Source organism: Lycorma delicatula, chromosome 8, assembly GCF_047948215.1.
Source record: "Lycorma delicatula isolate Av1 chromosome 8, ASM4794821v1, whole genome shotgun sequence".
Taxonomy (NCBI): Eukaryota; Metazoa; Arthropoda; class Insecta; order Hemiptera; family Fulgoridae; genus Lycorma; species Lycorma delicatula.
Window position 1 is genome coordinate 78,698,360 of NC_134462.1, and position 6,489 is coordinate 78,704,848.

The following is a 6,489-nucleotide window of genomic DNA, read 5'->3' on the forward strand; positions in this document are numbered from 1 at the left end:
CGAAAAGTATTTAAACCGAAAGAAGATAGAGCCGAAGGAGTAATACAAAAACATAATTTCAATTTTAATAAGTGTGCTGATATTTGAATAACAATTCTTTGGATTGTTTATATATGTATTGCAGGTAAAACATTTGCTTTAATGAATTTTCCTCTAAAATGGATCTGAAGAAAACCGAAATTGGTTTTTTCGCAATATTCTTACCCCTTTAACGAATTTTTAAAAAGAATTAATATTATAAATGCTCCATATATAAAGAAATACCGGAACCAGATTTCAAGAAAATCGGTCTGGCCAATCTTGACATATAAGACCAAAAGCACTGCGACATATATAAACACATCAATACATAAGAAAAATATGTATATAAGTATATATATATATATATATACACACACACATATATATAGAGTTGTTTTCTATTTCACAGAGTAGAGGAAACTATTATAAGAAATTATATACAACTTGTTTAAATATATTTTGCTAGATATATAATAAATGAAGTTTATTTTCTTTAAATTGATTATAAGATTCAAACACGTAAGCATTTACTTGGATAAAAGCTTCAGGAATGTATATTTTTAGGCGGAGGAGAGAAACAAAGGGATTAAATTGTTGTTAATATTGATAGAGATACTGAGTGAAAAACACAGTAAAAGAATTGGGAAAAACTTTCAAAAATTGTAATAATGCGTATTTTTTAATAAAATTTATAAACATACACGCATACAGACTCACTCAAACTCAACCGAAGGATAGAAAATATTTTCAAAACTTTAGTACGTTAATCCTGTATTATTGGCGGTTTATTATTGTTATTATTCTTAAGAACTTCTATGAAGACTAAATAAAAATAGTGAAATAAACAATTAATAACCTATCAGTTACATAGGTAAATGTAACTAATAAAAAATTGTAATGTATCTTTTTTTTAAAATATATTTTATCATTTTATTTATAAGTCATTTTTAATTGTTTTATTACTTGCACGTTTTATTTTTAGACCGTTGTAACTTAAATACAATAACACAGTATAATGAAACGATATTATCTGTTATTTCAAAAACATGTTCAGGATAAAAAAAAAAATAATAAAACAAACTATGAAGAAAAATAATGAATTATTATTAGATAAATAACTGTAAAATAAATCTTAAAAAGTTTATTTTTATTTCTCCTATTTTTAATCTAGTAAAAATTATTTTTATTATTATTATTATTGTTGTTACTATTTCAGAAATAAACATAAATATATTTTTATAGTGGTAATATTTATGTAGAGGGCAGTATTGTTTGTTTACTGGAGAGCTTGGTTCTGAAAAGACCTTGGCCCACGTTCCCCGGGCACTGCATAGCCTATATACCAAGCAGGCTCGAGCATATACAGCACATCTTTCTCGCGGATTAGATCGCTAAACCGCCGCAAGAGCGCTGTACTTGTCAGCTGCAGCAGGCCTGACACCACAGCGTAACGTAATGCTACTAACATCTGTCAACGATCTGCAATATTCTTTCTGTTAAAATTTTTCATTATAAATTAATCAAATATAAATTAACAAAATGAGGATATAAATTGCATTAAACACAAATAATAATGTTTATCTAGTTAAATACGTACCAGAAACATTTTATAATTTTTAAGAGATATAGGTTATAAAATGAAATATTAATTCCCTTTTATTTACAAGCCACACACCCTTTCTCCGGTTCCATACGCATAATATGCTTATAAATAATTATAAATATTGTCCAAAAATAGTTTTTCCTGTTCTACCGTAAAACAGGATGATTTATTTAGTATGATACAGATTTAAATTTAAATGCGTACATTTTTCTTTAGTTATAAAGCTTCAAGATATATTAACTCACGAACTTGACCAATAGTCTAAAATATATATATATATATATATTGTTTTTTTAGCAATATTATATCACCCATAAATTGGCAGTTACATTCACGAATTTAATGTTATTTTCAAGTTCTCATTTTACAATAGTGTAACGAAATTCAGTTTAACATGAAATAAAAAAAAATATTACAATTTTAAAAAATATGGACAGTAACAAAACTTTTTTTTTACAGAGATTTTTAATTAGACCCATTTAAATTAATAGATATAGTTTACTTTTGAGAAGTGTATTTATACCCCCTTTATCTTTCGTGTGTATTTGTTATAAAAGGCAATTGTTTATATATCATAACATATTCAATTGTTTATTAATTTAATTACAAAACGACGTAGTAAATTTTATAGTAAAAATATGATTTATTTTTTGTTCATTTTACTTACTGATATTCTGAATATAGTTATAGCCGGTATTATTTAATTACTCTCTAATCAAGTGAGATATTTATCTACTATGAACTTTTGTTCAGTAATACAGAATTCATATTTATATTATTCTGAGGAAGGGTACTTTGTCAATTATTAAAGAAAGCTAACTTTTACTTCAAATCTGGTAGACAATTAGTTTGGTTATGTCCTAAACATTTGCTTATTTAATATCAGCTTTGTGTTGATAAAGCAAATACCAATTTATTATTGTTATTAAAATTTATTCTATTTTTGATATTAATATAATTTGCTATAGTATCTTTCTCCCTAATCTGAAAATTGTAACATCTTAAAGAGAGACTCATATATAAATAGGTTTTATATTTAAACAATTTTATTTATTATATACTATTATTATTATTTATTATATACTACTAGATCCGGCAACTCTTCGCTATTGCTAGATTATATATATATATATATATATATATATATATATATAGATTAAATGACACAATTGAAAGTTTGATAAAATATTAGAAAAATGAACATTAGGGAACTTCACAAAATTTAACCTTTCTCTTTTTCCCTTTTCCCCCTTTACTTTCATACATTTTCATTTTTCCCCATTCCTTTCACCATTTTCCTTTTTCCCATTTTCCTTTACCCGTTTTCGTTTTTATCATATTCTCTCTCCTCATTTTCCTCTTTCCCTTTACTCTCATTTCCAGTCCCTTCTGTCATTTATCTTTCCCCTACTTCCTCTTTCCCCTTTCTTTTCTTCTTTCCCGTTTCCATTTCCTTTTCCTCTTTTTCTTTTTTCCATCTTACCTTTCCTCCCTTTTCCCCGCGCGTAAATTAGCGTTATTAGCTAATTAAACAAACTAAACAAATAAAATAAATATTGTACAAGACAAGAAGAGCCAAATTTTATCCAAATGTATGTAGCTGATACATTTTTTTTAAATTAAAATTATTTAAATTAATAAATTTTTGATTATTTTCAATTTAAAATCAATTTTTTTATTAATAATTTAACGATTTTTTTTATTGATATATATTTTAAAAAAATACGTTACACAAAATGGAAAAAAATACAAAAATTCTTTTTTACTTGAGTATATATTCAAACTTTGATTTTTAAAACGCTTAAATTCAATTAAATATGAAAACTGTTTAACAGATTTATATTCTGTTTCTAAACAAATATAAATTAGTTCAACTTAAATACAAAAAAAAAAATCAAATTATTTTTATATTTAATTGTAGATACATCTCTCAATTAAAAAAAAAAAATGGAGAAATTAAAAATAATATGAAAAACATTTTATATGCAAAAATATACGACTGAAAAATCGATGTATCGATTTAGCTCTGAAATTTCCTTCTCTTAAAAATAACTGGATTATAATACCGCCTCTCGATTATAATTTTAAAAAAATAAATAAATATATATCATAAAACCTATTAAAATACTGACTCCCCGTAGGAGAAGACAGCCTTTTGATGATCCCAGTCACCACACCATCCCCGCCGTTCGTTGCCCTGATGGAGTTCAACAGAGGTCGTCTTTTAGACCCTCTAAACTTGATAACACAAAATATCAACAGTTTGGCCTGTGTTAAGAAGCCACCGATACATAACTTACAATCATCTTCGTATAGCCCTTCCAACCACGATCACCTACCATAAGTTACAACCCCCAACTATCAAATTAATAGATTCGCGGAAGCGCGAACCTCGCGCCATCCTTTAACTCCGAAGGATTATACAAAGCTCTTCCTACATTTAACTTCAATTAGACTATGCACGCAGATCATTATTTGACTGAATCCTTAAATTTCAAAAATAATATTCTCATATCAATAAAACAAGTGTTGATTGCAACAGCACAATTTTGCTTAATAATTTTATTTAATCAAAGTTGTCTTGATTTATTTAAAAATCAATAAATAGATTAAAAAATTTAATAAACCTGAATATATACCCTGTCACTCTCGGCTATGGTCCGCTTTCGGGAACGAGGTCAATGACTACACACTCCCACACCGTAGATCAATCACAGAGTTTTCCACATGTCCATTCTCATCCTAACAGCGAATATCTCAGCCAACCAGGGCTCAACACCAAAACGCCTATCTTGGCAAAGTAGTATCGCAATCGGGTTGCTACTCTATCTATACATCTATAACAGTATCGAACCCCTCAGCCGTCCTCCACAGAGCTAAGAATCTAAGGAAACTATGTTCCATTCCCTTTCGATTTTCCAATTAACTTGCAGATCAAAATTACAACTGATCTTTGCAAGTTCTACATACCTACTTTGGTATGTTCAGCTTCGTATCCAAGGCAGACGCAGACAAATAAAACATGCCGCGCATCATCGATGAGTGGCCTTACAATCCGGACACAAGCCTGAATTAATCAAAACAAATCTGGACAACCTATCTCGAGAAGCACCGTGTCCAGAAAGAAACTGTTTAAATGTCGATTGGGAGGAGATCCATATCTAATTACCTGCATACTTCTCACATCAGGGAATACCATGCGTAAAACGGCAATCGGATGATTCAGTCAAACTTAATTGCCTTAAATAGAAAAATTGTTTATATATTTTTTTTTTTGTGCCCAGAGGTAAATCTGACCTTCCTAGCATCATAATGTAAATGGCGCTCAATCAATGGACTTATTACCAGAAATAATAAGAACCGCCTCTCGAGAGACAGTCCTTTAGGCACTAATAACAATATTTTATATTCACAGTAACACAGTATAATTTGTTTTATTTATTTCAGTATTGAAATACTGCAATAAATAAAAAAATATTATTTATTATCAAATGAAAGAAAACCATGAAATTATTTTAATAGTTACTAACCTCAAAAAATGGCAACATAGAAATCAAGTTTCCTAAATAAACTGCTATAATTATTATTTCCTAATCTTCTGTATCCATTCCCATTTAAAAAACCAAATTTTCGAATATAATATTATTCAGAACAATTTTAATTATTATACATTCTATCAAATTATAGATATATTTTATGTTCATTCAGTAATAGTAATTTCAGTACTATTATTTTTAAAGAATTTCCAATGATTAGATTTAAACTCTTTTATGGTACTCTATAATTTAGGTTCATATTATTAAATTTTCATTAGATTTTTGTATCTTTCATTATCATATAACTCATTAGTACCACTGAAATAAAATTACATTTATTTATTTAAGTAATTAATTGAATAATGTATGATTGTTTATTTGTACTGATCCAGATGATAACGCAACATTTGAAAACATTTTGATATTTGTTACAAAAAATTTGCACTTGTCAGCTATGAAGGTAGATAGATACGAGATGAAACGTTTTATCTTGCTCTATAAGTCAAATAATATATATATATATATTTATATATATATATATAAAAACAATATGTAAATGAATATAATTTCTATACATAAAAATTAAGTAATCTGTATTTTATGTAAATATTTTATCTCAGTTTAAAAATGTATGATAAATATTTTTTAGTATGGAATTTTTTTTCTATGATAACTATAAAATAAAAATAATAAAATGGAAGGGTTTCCTAATCGTTTTTTTATTATCCCGTATTTTAAATTATTTTTGTATATTACTAGATTTGAAGTAATTTTATTATTATGAACAATTAAAAATATTTTCATATATATTTTCCGTTGTTGTATCTTTGGTGTTTTCTGTATTATGTATATAGAAGGTGAGTATTCATAGAAAAGAGAGCTTTAATATTTGTACAGAAATTTAAAAAATGATAACTATGGGTAATCAGTATTTGAAAAAAAGAAATATTTCCTTTCAATAGAAGAAAACATATCAATAATAAACGTAAAATGTCAATAACTTAATCTAATAACAACAAATCTACACAAAATTTAAAATAATCCATTTGGTTTATTCTTAAAATAATTATTAACTTATTTTTTATAGCAAATACATGTTGAAAATATCCATAACATACACGTATTATTTACAATCTGAAAACAGCGAAGTAAAAGCAAATATTTTATTTTTTTATTAAAGAAACAAAATATCCAGACATTATTTGTGATTTATATATTTCCGTTACGTGGCAATAGGGTAAAATTATCATCTCCCACATTTTTTCTTTTCAAATAATTTCTTTACAAGCTTGGTTTTAAATTTATAAATTATAACCAGTTATCGGATCT